Source organism: Ctenopharyngodon idella, chromosome 15 (genome assembly GCF_019924925.1).
Source record: "Ctenopharyngodon idella isolate HZGC_01 chromosome 15, HZGC01, whole genome shotgun sequence".
Lineage (NCBI taxonomy): Eukaryota > Metazoa > Chordata > Actinopteri > Cypriniformes > Xenocyprididae > Ctenopharyngodon > Ctenopharyngodon idella.
The window spans coordinates 26,062,687-26,077,747 of NC_067234.1; the positions used below are offsets into that span (position 1 = coordinate 26,062,687).

Below are 15,061 nucleotides of genomic sequence, written 5' to 3' on the forward strand. Positions count from 1 at the left end.
GTAGGCTAGTGGTGCTTACACACTTCGGTTTTAACACCACGTTTTACACAGTCGAACCACGGTAAGTTTCCAGCGATAATAAGCTATTTGTCTGTCAACACTGACAATAAAATGTACACATGCAGCGTGATGCGGCACAATAACACTAAATTAGAACATATTTCATGTTTAATGTACCATGTGACGTGAGAAACAGACCTCTGACTTCAGGTGCGACCAGTGAGCATAAGCTAATAACACAAAATTAAATTCTGAAACAGTGGACTTCTTTTTCCCTACTTAACCTTCCTCAAATGAAAATTAATTAGATTTTGTTTACCTTGGATTAATACTGTAACACTGTGTAGTAGGATGGCCATATTATTAAAACTATTGATTTTATAAACAACATACTGTATTTTGACTAGCTTATTTCGACAGTGACAGGTGAATACAGATCATTTGTCTTACTGTCAAATATCCCATATTTAATGGGTTAGTTCACCCAAAAATGAAATTTCTGTCATTTATTACTCACCCTCATGTCGTTCCACACTCGTAAGACCTTCGTTCATCTTCGGAACACGAATTAAGATATTTTTAATAGAATCTGATGGCTCAGTGAGGCACGCGTTGCCAGCAATAACACTTCCTTTTTCAATGCCCAGAAAGCTACTAAAAACATATAAAACAGTTCATGTGACTACAGTTGTTCAACCTTAATATTATAAAGTGCGCCAAAAATAACAAAATAGTGACTTTATTCAAAAATATCTAGTGATGGGGGTTTTCAAAACTGCTTCATGAAGCTTCGAAGCTTTACGAATCATTTGTTTCGAATCAGTGGTTCGGAGCGTGTATCAAACGCCCAAAGTCACGTGAACCATTAAAATTTCAAAACACTTATGACATAGCGAAGCCTCGTTTACTGAAATCACGTGACTTTGTTTCGAATCAGTGGTTCAGAGCGCCAAAGTCACGTGATTTCAGTAAACGAGGCTTCGTTATGTCATAAGTGTTTTGAAATTTTAATGGTTCACGTGACTTTGGGCGTTTGATACACGCTCCGAACCACTGATTCGAAACAAATGATTCGTAAAGCTTCAAAGCTTCATGAAGCAGTGTTTTGAAATCGCCCATCACTAGATATTGTTGAATAAAGTCGCTATTTTGTTATTTTTGGCGCACAAAAAGTATTCTCGCCGCTTTATAATATTAAGGTTGAACAACTGTAGTCACATGAACTGTTTTAACTTTGTTTTTAGTAGCTTTCTGGGCATTGAAAAAGGGAGTGTTATTGCTGGTGATGCAGGCCTCACTGAGCCATCGGATTTTATTAAAAATATCTTAATTTGTGTTCTGAAGATGAACGAAGGTCTTACGGGTGTGGAACGACATGAGGGTGAGTAATAAATGACAGAATTTTCATTTTTGGGTGAACTAACCCTTTAAAGCGACAGCTCCTTATTTCTGTAAAATTCTTATAATATATAGCATGGAAAAGTCAATGTTTGAGTAAACATTTGAGTTGCTTCAAGTTTGAACAGGTGCCATTTTTATTTTATGTTAATAATGACTCGTTTCTTCGAACTTGTGGGAAAGATCAGAGACTTTAGATGTAAGTCCCTTTCAAGGATAACCTGTAGAGATCCGTGAACGAATTGTTCTTTTTAGTCGAATTGTTTGAATTTAACGCATATGAATGGGGATACATAAAATTACACTCTCATAACCTAATTAATAAACACACAATAAGCAGCGATATGTTCTTAGAAATGGTTTTATTGGGATGTTTAGAGCAATGTTTGAAAGAACCGATTCGCGGAAATGATTCGAACGAGTGACAGTTCAGCTGTATGGCCTTACCTCAGTGGCTGACAGTGACCCAACCTCCCATCCCCACTGATATCATTAAAAAATAGCGCCATAAAAGGTACGAGAAATGGATAATTAATTTGCTTTCGGCTATTTAAATGACACAAATCTAATTATTGCACGTTTTATTAAATTACGTTCAGAATTTGGAAAGAAAGGATCCATTAAGAAATCGGCTTTTTATTTGAGAGCTCCCATTATGTCGTTAATCTGGAGATGAAAGTTTTGAGAAGACAGTCAAGCGTCTCACGTCTTTGTAAGGTATGATATCTCATTTGCAGTCAGCAGGTTTCACGCCTTCGCAGGTGACATAGCCTACCTGTTATGGCGCGAAACAAGTCGATTGAAAATATCATTTCAGTCAATTAGTTGCTTCGCGCCTTTATCAGGTTTTGTTGTGCAGACCTGGCAAGTCAACAGAGGATAGTTGGATCCTATTAATAGCAAATTATTAAATATCCAAAATATAAATAATTTCTCTTGTGTTAATGTTGATAGTTTAAGCCATAATAACTGAAATTGAGATAAACTATACCTTTTTTCTAACTTTTATAAGTTTAGGCTTATTACTGAATCATTAAGGCCCTTATCCCACCACGAAAAATGCCCTTGGTCGGGTTTCTTAAGGACAACAATATTAAATCTTTAATGTCCTGGTTTAACCCCAGGTCTCTTGTCATATGGCTTCTACCTTTGACCTGTGATTTGTGGGCTAATCTGATCTATTAGACATATTTGTTTTCTTCGATAGACATGCCCCCTAGCAGCATCCTGAAATTAGATTGAACAAATGCAGCATTGATGCATTTGTTCAATTACAGAGAGCCAGTCAGGTCAGCCACTGTTAGAGATCCTTATGGGAGAGAATGGTTTCGATAGCAAACTCCAGACATAGAAGTATCTTAGATCGCTTACGTTAGATGAGTGCAATTTTAAACCTCTACATATATTGTATACAATTAAAATGTGATATGAAAACAATTGCGGCAGATACCTTTCAGTTTAGGTATTCAGTTTAGATCTTGGTGGCAGAATTAACAAAAATAAATCTCTGATTAGCATTTTAAGACCTAGTTATTAAACTTATTAAATGCTTAAAGCATACTTACCCCACATAGTGATGAACCTGAAGCAGTTGTCTCCATCTGTGTTAACATCCTCTAATTACACAAGCTGTAAAGCAGCCTTTTTACCCTCTTCCTTTCTGTTTGGCACCTGCGATCTTTCAGATGTGGACCCGTTGGACCTTCCCCTGATTAATGGGCCTGATTGGCAATAGAGGAGACTGACAAACGATTGGAGGGTTTCATTCCTCTAAAAATCCAAGTCATTATTGGAGAGCAGTGAATCTCTGCAATCTAATAATGCTCTCAGTGTTCTTTTCAAGCTTTTAAACTAATTCGTGATTGATCACTAATTATCGGTGACGGAGCCTCTCGAGACAGCACTTTCCAGCTCTGAATGTTTGTTCCTATCTTAAAACAGTTTGAAAGGAGCTATAACTTCCAAATGGTTGACTCTGCTCCCTGGTGGAGAGTCAATAGACCGCCTTGAGACGTTTGAGTGAACATTGATGTTCTTTGCCAATATGCAATATTGCCTCTCGACAGAATAAAACACCTGGAACTGGCCGTCTGGTTTTGATGGGACCGTAGTCGGCAATCAGCAGTGCTGCTGCTCTTATTGAACTCCTTATTGGGTATTTGTATAGTGCTCCCCACACGCACTTTAGCAGGCAGAAGTCGGTTGACAAATCCACATTCTGTAATTGCGTGACCATTGATTTCAGTTCCAGTCAAAAAGAGAGAAAAAAGGGAAGTGCCTCCTTAAAGACAAGACATATATTAGTGTAATGCCGATGGCAAAGGCACGTATATGTCGAGTGAAAGGAGCACACACACATACACGCACGCACACACGCGCACACACAAGAGGGTGTAAAGACACTGAGCCCCTGGCTCTTCCACAGACGTCTCACCGGAATAACGTTTGCTTTTCTGTGTTGATATTATTGTCTTTGCTTGTTCACTTTGCAGAATAAGTGAGTTTTGTAGCTTGTTGTTTGTGTTGTCACAGAATGTGGAAATGAAGACGTCTGAATCTTTCAAGTGAAACTTCTGTTTCTACAAATTTTGGACAGATGATTAATATTTATGCAGTCCTAACCAGAACATTTCAGGTAAGATGTCAGTTTTCTTGTTTTTAATGTTCATATTTAGGCTATACTATATACTTTTTTGTTAAGGAACAGGATATTATTGAGCAAATAAAGGAAAAACTTTAATTTAAAAGACAAAATAAAAATGTATTTTTGTTGCATTCACATCCTTGGGTCTTTGTGTTTAAAATTTAGATATTAAAAAACATTTTAAATATGTCTAAATGCCACAGGGAATGAAATAAACTGCAAAATGCAGCCTACTACAACACGAATCAAGCTGTCTGACTGAAATTAAGTCCTCAGGAACTTCCATTTATTTCCAAAAGGAGGCAACAGAGCTTCATATGGTGCGACGCAAGCTGCCGGTCCATTGCTTCATGCAGCAACAGTGTAAGACCCGTGAGTTTTCTACTTTTTCTTGTTGTTAAGCCCTTTTATTTCAAGGCCTGCACACAGGCATGCACACAAAAGGTCCATTGTGGGGTTGTGCAGGTGTTTCTAGTCTGTCCAGAAGAAAACGGTAAAGAAATTATGCAGTGAATTTGCTGTTTTATAGTTTACACTGATAACTTATTATAATAATAAAAAATTAAAAAATTATAAAAATGTAATCAGAAATATTTAAAAATTGGAATAATTAAAAAAAATCACTACAAATGTTCCAAGTTTTCATAGCAAAGGGGTCATATACTGCCATCTGCTGTCTCTGTTTTGTTTTAAATGAGCAGCATGGTTTCATTATATTTTTGTGGCAGAATAATATACAAATATGTAAAGTGTGAGAGTTTAGACGTCTTTGGTCCATGAGAGAGTGAGAGCGATAACACCAAATTTAACACACCTGCTCCCCATTCACACCTGAGACCTTGTAACACTAACGAGTCACATGACACCGGGGAGAGAAAATGGCTAATTGGGCCCAATTTGGATATTTTCACTTAGGGGTGTACTCACTTTTGTGGCCAGCGGTTTAGACATTAATGGCTGTGTGTTGAGTTATTTTGAGGGGACAGCAAATTTACACTGTTATACAAGCTGTACACTCACTACTTTACATTGTAGCAAAGTGTCATTTCTTCAGTGTTGTCACATGAAAAGATATAATAAAATATTTACAAATATGTGAGGGGTGTACTCACTTCTGTGAGATACTGTACATATCATTTGTTTGCTTGTAGAACAAATGACCTGCACCATAGCTGCTGCTGTTTGCACAGATCTTGAGGTTAGTAGCTATAATAATGCACACAACTGGGAGAGGTTATGGTCTGATTTACTTACCATGATAAATGAAAATAGTTTATGCATTATTTGTTGAGATTTGGCTGTTTTAAATGCGTCCTCTTTTTTACTATTACTATTTTGAAGAGGAAACGCAGATAACCACATGCTATTCAGCAGGCAGCAGCTGCCTTTGAAACTCAGATTTAAACCACATTCTTATTTGTTTTCACTTCGTAAAGTCATAGGGTCAGGCTAGTGGCTTGCCGGTCAATGCTGCTGTGTTTGTTGTTATGGTAAGGCGTGACCCGAGAAAGGCAGTAAATGTACCGCCTTTGTTCTTGATGTAGTTCTTATGTACAGACAATGTGAGCTGTTTGTCTGGCTGAAGTGGTCATTAAAGCTGACAAATAGGACCAGGGGCTAAGAGCCACTGGCTGAACCCATGCTAGGGTCTCTTAAAGCTTAATTGGCATTATTTTGGCTTTGAAGGGTCACGGGCTTAAACCTTTTATTGTGGCTACCGTAATGACAATCTTCCTCCCCCACTTCTGCACCTCACTGTTTTGTTCTTGCCCAGTCAGACAACCACCTTCACCTCAGCACGAGTGCTCTTTTTACCTCTTTTTTTCCCATAACCTTTGACCTTATGGACTGATCTGCAGTCATCTGGAGCAGTCCTCCTCTGTTTAATTCTAGTAGTCACTCTGACACCTGCCAAAACTAATCGGGCGATTTGTTTTACGCAAAACATTGATGTTTTGTGTAATCTGTTTCAATAATACTAGCTAATTAATTTAATATCAAAATGAACATGTCTTAAATGGAATAAACCATTTAGGATACTTTTTTTTTTTCCAGGAATGCTCTAGATTTGTGAGGTATGTTATTATGTTGTGAGAAAGTTAATGAGAAGGGTAAAGCTCTGCATCAGGGGTTTTCAAACTTTTTTTTTTTTTTTTTTTTTTTTTAGAGCCAAGAAGATTGCAACGGACCTTCTTCTTAAATTATGAAGATTTTCATGTGTTATAAGATCAATTTATACAGTGTGAGGATAAATAGTGAATATGATATTATGAAGACATGTTGTTTAAAAATTAAACAATTGCTATTTATGTATTGTACACTGTAAACCCTAATAAGTTGGGCCAACTCTAAAAATGTAAGGTAATCAGTTACATCAAAATTTTTATGATGTTCCCAATATTAAGTAAGCAGAACTGCCAAGTTTTGAATTTGTAGCACTCATGCATTTTAATTGCTCCTAACTTGACATACTGAGTTAGCTAACTCATACATTTTAATAGCAATTAACATAAAAGATTGTTAATGAACTTTTTTATGTTGAGTTCTTGCAAATCAAATCAGTTATTTGCTTCACTGTAAACCCTAATAACCCAGCGTAAACCCCACTTGTCACCATGATGGTAACTCTCCAAAAACCCACATTAACAGAAGCACTTCTAAATTAGCGTAACAAAACATTAATCACTACTAAATCTCCCTTACCATTAATCTTGCCAAAAAACATTATATAACACTTCATTTTAGCATTTACTCTCCCTTTCGAGTGCCATTGGCAAAGCATGCTGGGAAATAGAAGTCCTAGCCCAGGTCCAGTTAAACTTAAATTAGTCTAAATTAAAAGAAATTCATACAACTCAAAACAATGAGACAGTTCAGTTTACTTGAAATATGTTAGTGCTGTGAACTCAAAAGAAAAAGACATTTCTAAATACTCATAACAGTTAATTTAACTGAACTAATTTGTTCAATTTAAGTTTGTCATACTCAACCCAATTAAGTATTTTGAGCGTTAAGGCTTAAAGCTAAAGAAATTAAATAATATCTGCAAGAAATTATCTGTATTAAAGGAAACAAATATTTTTAATTCAATTCAGATTTACTTGTATAGCACGTTTTACATTGCAAAATTTACACTTTGCCCCAGACCTTCTTGTTGCCACCATTTTGAAAACCCCTTTTCTAGATAAAATGAATAGAAACCATTTGAGGTAAGACGTTAACTTGGCATTTGTTTAGTGCCTACAGGGACATGGTATGATGGACAGGTATTAAGAGGGGAGGGAAATACAGAGAACGGGGTAGGGTTCTCATTGTAGGGTGGCAATCAAGGAAAGACAGAAAGTGAGTGGGGGGATAGAAAGTGAGAGTGTGTGAAAGTGGAGAGAGCTAGAGGGAGGCTGAGAGAATGTCTCAAAGGACTAATGTCCTCATTGTACAACCTGGTTTGAATGCAGACAGATTCTCTGAGAAATTAGGGCAGGAGAGAGAATCGCCGGAGCGCGGCAGAAACACCCTGCACAGAGAAACTCACACTTTTCTGATATAATATAATACCTGGTGTCAAGAATCAATTTATTATTTCATTTGTATTAGACTACATTTAGATTTTAGCAGTAATTAGAATGAATGATCAACCTGTTTCAATCAACCTTTTTTTTTTTTTGATGAATTAAAAATGAGAAACGCCTTTGATTTTTTGTAATGTTCTCTGAATAGAAGCCTGTTCCAGCAGAATCACATTTTCTAGAATGAGTCTGTTTGCTCTTCAGTCTTATCAGCTCAGCATGTGTTTGTGAGAGCTGGAGAATACGAGCAGTGATTCCATGGGTCGTGTGTGTTTTTGTCTGCGATAGATAGAGCGGTATGTGATAAGTATGCATATATGTGTGAAAACAGCAGTGGTTTGTTTTGCTACACTTGGTGAACAAAAGTTTCATCCGGCTGATCAGTGAAATGGCAAATAGGTCTGCATGTAGGCTGAGACAAGGCGCTTATCAGAGTTATCCAGACAGCGGCACACAGATAGAAGCGTGAAAACAGACGTGCACACATTGAAAAACACCATAGGAGGCGTGTCTCATTCTTCCCTTGGGTGGATATGCATATGAAACGGCATACTGTAAATGATAGCAGTGCTGGTTGGTGAGATGGTGAACAGTTATCCATAATACATTTGTTGACTGTTTTAATTCTCTTTCATGAGTTCATATTTTGTGTTCTTGTTGTTTAGTTGTGGTGTTTTAGTGTTTTTATTGTAACTTAACATAGTTTGCATAACTTAACATAGCATAATTACACACATATAATTCAGTCCTTTTCAGCTGGTCATTAACACAAAATATAATCTCTGTTAGGGTGATCAGAATTTGTATCATCCTAAATTTTAAGTTATTTTTTAGTTAGTGACATTATACCAGTTATTACATGGGTACTTGGCAAATAAATAAATAAATTCAGAGACCTAAAATATTGATGGGAGTTACTTTATCAGCATGTGTAATAAAAAAAGAAAAGAAAAAAGGTTGCAGCGTGTTACAAGAAATATGAAACTAGCACAGTGTAGGAGACAGGTTGCCCACAGTCAAATATACAGGTTAGTGGCCATTAAAAACAAAAATTGCAGAAAGCTTTTTGACCAATCAGAATCAAGTATTCTAGATTATACTGTATAATATGATGTTATTATTGTATTAAGTAGTATAATAGTTAAATAAGTATAATTAAAGTATAAATATACACTACCATTCAAAAGTTTGTGGTAAGAAATTGATCATTTTATTCAGCATTTTATTCAGATTAAATTGATTAAAAGTGACAGTAAAGACAACATTGATAAGACATTTTTCTTAAACAGCAAATCAGGATAATTTCTGAAGAATCATGTGACACAGGAATACATTAGTTTAAAATATATTCAAATAGAAAAAGTTATTTTAAGTTGTAATATTACTATTTAATGACCATTTGATTGAGAATCTCCATTTTTGATCAAATAAATGCAGCCTGTAAACATAAAAGAATTCCTCCAGAAATATATAAAAAAAAAAATGAAAAATCTTACTGGTTCCAAACTTTTGAATGGTATTGAATAAAGAAATAATTTAAGACCTGTTTAAGTTTCAATAGAGGTCGGGGGGTTAACTAAGGGAGGTGTGTCAGCTGTGATTTGTGAGAACTTGAGAGCAGTAAAATAAGAGGGTATTTCACAACTTACTTAACCGGTTGAACGCTTTTGCTCAGGTGTCTTTTTACCTCAGACATTCCTATTCTTAGTAGAAGCCACACTTTGTTGGGAAAGTCAGTCATTTTGGGATGCCCCTGGGGCAGATGAAGGGTCAGGGGGTTAGTTGGGTGCCATTCTCCCAGCAGTGGTTTCACTGGGAACTGGGACCCTCCTATTTGTGGTACAGACCTCTTGCCATTTAGCCACCTGCCTCCAATAAAGGAAAGCAAGCGGCCGGTAAAATTCAGCGTTTGCCTCGGGCAGCTGGACATGTTATTGATCCAGTGGGGGGAGGCTCTCTTGCTCCTCTACTCCTGATGGAGGCTGGACTTTGGTCTGAGCCGCATTCCTGGGTTCTGTTCAGCTCGGAGGCAGAAGGGAGGGAGGATGTGGAGGGGAGGGGAGGGGAGGAGGGACTGGAAATCACTTGTCATGTGCCTATAAAAGTGTGCCTTTCGTTTCAGAGCATGCTCACTGAGGCACACACAGCTCCCACAAAATCCAGCCCCCAAATTTGAACTGGAGGGAGGGCAAGTTACGGCGCTGACTCTTGTGTTAAACTCTTCTGTGTCTGTTTGGCTCCCACCCTCCGTGGCTCCCTCTGCACCTATGGCTCTACAGTTGAACGTGGATTACACTGGAAAAGATGGACAGCATTGACAGGAAGCTTTATGAGATGGGTGCGTGCACTTTTTCTTAGTTGTACTTTTTTTGCCCCTGTACATTTTCTCTCTTAAGCAAGGAAAACTTAATCAGGAAGATAAGAAGCAATCTGTATAGAAATGTGAGAAAAAAATGAGGTGAAAGAAACTTGTAGTTTGAAGTGTTGTTGAGCTCAAATGGAAAGAATGGATGCAGCAACCATTAAAGTATAAGAAAAGGTCAGGAGGGATGTTTACCTACTGTTTACATGCTGGCAAAAAGGCGTTAGGAGGCTTGTACTTGTGTAATAATGTGGGAAGACACGTGGACACATTCTGAGAACTCCTGCATTGACACAGGGCTCAGAGTTTTACATAACTGTTCGAAGTGTCTCATAACCACTTCATGTGTGGCTGCTCTGATTCAGGGTGAATGTCTGTCTGAGATGTGATGGCAGGGCGGAAGGGATTTGTCTCGACTGTGGCCACGTGGGTACGATGAAAAAAGGCAGACTTCATAAAGTGCTAAACACATGGTTGTTTTCCTGAATTCTTTCTGCAACTTCTGGACTTTCTGTAGTCGTGTGAATTTTAAAAAGATTTTTGTGTTTTCTGGAGGCAGATGTTGGGATTTCTTAGCACTAACGTATTCTTGTGTACTATAAAAATCTGTGCTCTCATTGTTTTTAGGAGTTATTTTGTGAAGATTTGAATGGTAGACGTGTTTTGAAACAACTAACATTAACGAAGATTAATAAATACTGTATCAAATGTATTGCTCATTGTTAGTTCAAGGCAGTTAATACATTAACTATAAGGTAAAGTGTTACCATATCCTCTATGCTGAAACCACCAGTATGTGTTATTTTAAAATGTCAGACCAGGAAGTTGATGTTATTTTCAAGGCATCTGGCTAAGACAATATATGTTTAGTTTGAAATCGAGAAGCTAGATCTAAATTGTGTACTGAACAACATCAAGACGCTTGACACATTTGACACCACAGTATTGCCGTCCACTTAAAGGTCTGTATAGTTTGTTTGCCTTTGAAAACTTTTTAAGAAGTACACTATGTAGTTTGTGTCATTTGTCCCGTGAAGCAGAAGTTCCTCAGAAGTGTCAGGTATTTTCATTGCGTATGTAGTCATACTAGTAATAGCATTATTAACAATATTTCAGTCCATATTTTTGAGCACACATTGTTTACATTCCAACACAACATCAGATTATATTTGGTATTATTCATTCCATTTATTAATCATTGTTGTGTTTGTTGTTTAATTTCTGAAAAGAAAAGTTAAGCTGTTTTTCTCCCTCTCTTATTTTATTGTTCAGAGGGGAAACCATGAACAGTCCATGAAATCATTTTGCCTCTCAGCTGTTGGGCAATTCCCTTCTCCAGCAGAAGATGTAGAGATGAGCTGTGTTTTCCAACATAGCCTGTTTGTTTTTTCATAAAGGCTCACCAGACATAACACTCACTCCCATGCTTTAATACTGGGAATTCACATCTGGGAAGTGCTGCTTGGCAACAAATAGAAGTATGAAAATCCCATAACCCACTAATATGGTTTCTTTTCATTGCACCCTTTGGCACTGTTTGTAAGTAACTGTTACACAGTATTACATATGAAAAGCATGTTTGCACTCTAAATCATTGACTCTTAGGTACTTGTTCTAGCACTTAGATAATTACACACATTCATCACTTAAAAAAAAAAATCATAAAATCATAAACTTAAGGAAGAGTGTAATTTTATGGGCCCAAACACTCTTGGTTAGTGGTCAATTATTATGTTTGCTTTAAATAAAAGCAAATATGTCTTACAAGAAAACCGAGGGCACTAGGGTTGGGCCGATGGCTGACAGACATTACGATGTTGAGCCGGCATTGTGATTCCCCTCCAACAAATTTGACATAATGAAGTTGTTCCTGATCATAATACAAATTGAGAAAAAACAGGTATGCTTTAGCATTCTGTCCTTTTTAGGGTGTTTTTGGTTTGTTTAGATGTCTTTGGTCCATGTTGCATTCATATTTCAGTCGAACCACACCCATCTTTTCAGGGGTCTCGGTCCACTTTTTTGGTGCCCACAAGGGTTTTGATGGCAGTGTTCACTCTTAATCAAATGACCCGCACTAACAGAGCAATCACACCAGAATTAGTTTTAATCGAACCAAACATGCCAAGTGTGAACACACCCTATGTGGTGCCAAAATGACAGCCTGACTGCACCTTTTCAACCACCAACCAATGAATTAATTAAACTTAATTAATTTAAAATGAGTAGAAATTACATAGATTATTGCGTTAAATTGAAGGAAACAAAGATATTATGAAATTATGATTTTTTTTTTTACAGTATCCCTCATGCATGTGTTTCTATAGAAATTTTGTTAGCCAGACTGAACCCAGGAAGGGTTCTCAGGTCGATGGTTGTGGCCCAAAAGTTTACTTTGATGATACAAATTTGTGAAATTATTACTGGTAAGAAGATGACAACATGAACAGATTGCATGACATGCTTTCATCCTTAAAAAACATGAACAAATTATGTAATGTAAAATAAAATATGTCCCAGACTATTACAGAGTTCACTTGCAATGGGGATAAACATATTTGTCATGTGATTTATTATATGCTGAGATTATTTAAGATTTTTTTAATTATTCATAATAATTTATATTATTCATATGTAAATTTATTGTGTTTATATTAAGGGTAATTTAATTGTTTGATTGACATTTTTATGTACTTTTGTGTGAGTGGAGGAAAAAAACTTTGTTTCTGTATTGGGTCAAGCAGGAAAATTTAAAAACTGCTAATTTAGGCAATGGTGATGATGGGCAGTAGTGGAGGCTTCCTTTGACTGGTTTTCTGCATAGGACAAAGGGATATAAAGATGTCACCGCTTTTAGGAACTCAGTGTAGGTGTCCTGAAATGTTAATCTTAAGTAGTATTGACCATAGCATAATAGCTTTGTTGCAAACGAGGTTGCAGGACGACCTCAACCTGTTGTTATGATGTCTTAGCTCACTCTGCTTTGGGCCAAAGTACATTGAATGTGTCAGATCTTTTGTTTGGTCTGGCAGACACACGTCATTGCTCACGCAATGTTATCATACTGACATCAGCTGGGTGTTTTGAGTATGGGGTGAGAGAGTTCAGTTGTTAACACGACGCTAAAAGCATACAACAGAAGACCACTGAGCCTTGAAGGAAAGCAGTCATTTTCCTATTTTTAAGAATGTCCTGAGTATTATTTGAGGTGTTTCCTTTCCCACAATAGCAGGACACTGTGGTTACCCTTGGAAGCAATATTATTCCTGAGTTCTTTGTTTTCTCAGTTATCTTACCTGTCCCTGTGATGGATTTGAAGGCTAAGTGTGAAATGAGATCAGCTGATAAAAGCAGCATATGCTGTAGTGGAAGCCGGTATTGTTTACATGTGAGTTTCTGTAAGGTTTATGAGCAGCAACTGGCAGCAATATTGCTATTAATAATTTGGGTGTTGTTTTAAATGTTTCACGTCTTTGCTGTAAATTCAAATGTTGCAACAAATATTAGCCCTTTAATGGCTAGTCTCGTGTAGCCAGACCTTCAAGGGTTAGTTCACACAAAAATGAAATTTCTGTCATTAATTACTCACCCTCATGTCGTTACAAACCCGTAAAACTTTCGTTCATCTTCAGAACACAAATGAAGATCTTTTTAATGAAATCTGAAAGCTTTCTGTCCCTCCATTGACAGCCTATGCAACTACCAAGCCCCAGTTTATTTTCAAAATATTCATCTCTAACGTGCAATCACGAGAGCACCAAGACGCATGCGTGTTGTGTTGATGCAATAGCAGACATTGCATGAATGAGCATTGGAGATTACCATTTTGTACATAAAGTGGAAATGTTTTTTTTGCGCAAACCAAAAAAGCACTTGTGTCGCTTCGTAAAATTGAGGTTAAACCACTGGAGTCATGTGGATTACTTTAATGATTTCTTTACTACTTTTCTGTGGATTGAAAGTGGTACTTGCATAGGCTGTCAATAGAGCGTCTGGACTAGGGCTGTAATGATTCCTCGAATAAATTTGAATACTCAATTTTAAAAAATCCTCGATTTCAATTTGCCCCTGTTGAGTAACCGGTAAAATACTGGAAGTGGCGCTTTCCACAGACGAGAATCCATGAAAGCATTATTAGACTGTTTTCTAAGGCTGCACGATATTAAACACGTTTAAAAATCACAATAAACCATAATGCTTTTGTGAATTTACAAAGGCTGCAAATCAATTAAATAAATGTATGTGCTGCAGGTTTAATATATATGCGCTGTAATTATTTCATACGTGTAGGTTATCTACGTGCGTCTCATGCAGCTCCATTCACAGTAAATGCTGCTTCACGTGAACTGTTTTCATTTACATTAGTGGCGCGTCTCAAACTCCATCTCTGCATATGCTGTGAGTTTGGATTGCTTTTAACGTTCATCTTGAAACGCAATGTGCGACATTTAATCAGATTTGTAAGGTAAGTCATCTATAAACTTTAGCAAACGCAGGAGAATACATTATACAGTATTTTTTTTACTTCGCGCAATGTAGTTAGCACATTGCTCAATCGCTCGTCGCGATTTTAAAAATAAAAGTTTAAGCCCTTGTTTAAGTCCAGATGTTCTTGTTCAAGAAATTACAGTGGTTGTAGCATTTCTGTCATAAAGAAATGGCCAAATATTAAAGATGAATTGGACATTTGAAATAAATATTGCAGGCCAATATTAAACAAGGATTAGATCGCGTTGTAAAGTGTAAAAACAATCGTCAGGCCACTGGCGCCCTCTGCAGGCATTTGCTATAATACATAAAGAACATTAGTTGTACAATTCAATACAATATGTATATTTTTGTTCAATAAAACCATACGATTAATTGTTTTTGATACTTTACTTGAATCAATTATTGTGTTATTGCTATTATATATTTAATTTAAGCCATATGTGTAAGTGAATGTGTTTTGTTGTGTAAGCACCTTTAAGATCGCTTTAGTAGATGAGCTATGCGCGACGAGCGCCGCCATGTTTGTTCACGCCGCGGTCAGGAGAATAGATCTGTCGGATTTACAACACGTGAATTCATCCACTTCTTTCGAAATACACG

The 15,061-nt window shown here is 36.9% G+C and overlaps 2 long non-coding RNA genes across 3 annotated transcripts in view; both read left to right on the forward strand.

The window, feature by feature from the left end:
* Positions 1–2,350: 2,350 nt before the first annotated feature.
* LOC127495007 (uncharacterized) lies at positions 2,351–4,414 on the forward strand. Its single transcript, XR_007925034.1, has 2 exons — positions 2,351–4,033; positions 4,342–4,414. It is a non-coding gene; the product is annotated as an uncharacterized LOC127495007 (long non-coding RNA).
* Positions 4,415–7,419: 3,005 nt separating this feature from the next.
* LOC127495006 (uncharacterized) overlaps positions 7,420–15,061 on the forward strand; it is a 120,853-nt gene continuing 113,211 nt past the window's right edge. For both annotated transcript variants that reach the window (XR_007925032.1, XR_007925030.1), the window contains exon 1: positions 7,420–9,946. This is a non-coding gene — a long non-coding RNA (uncharacterized LOC127495006). The remainder of the gene's footprint in view (positions 9,947–15,061) is intronic.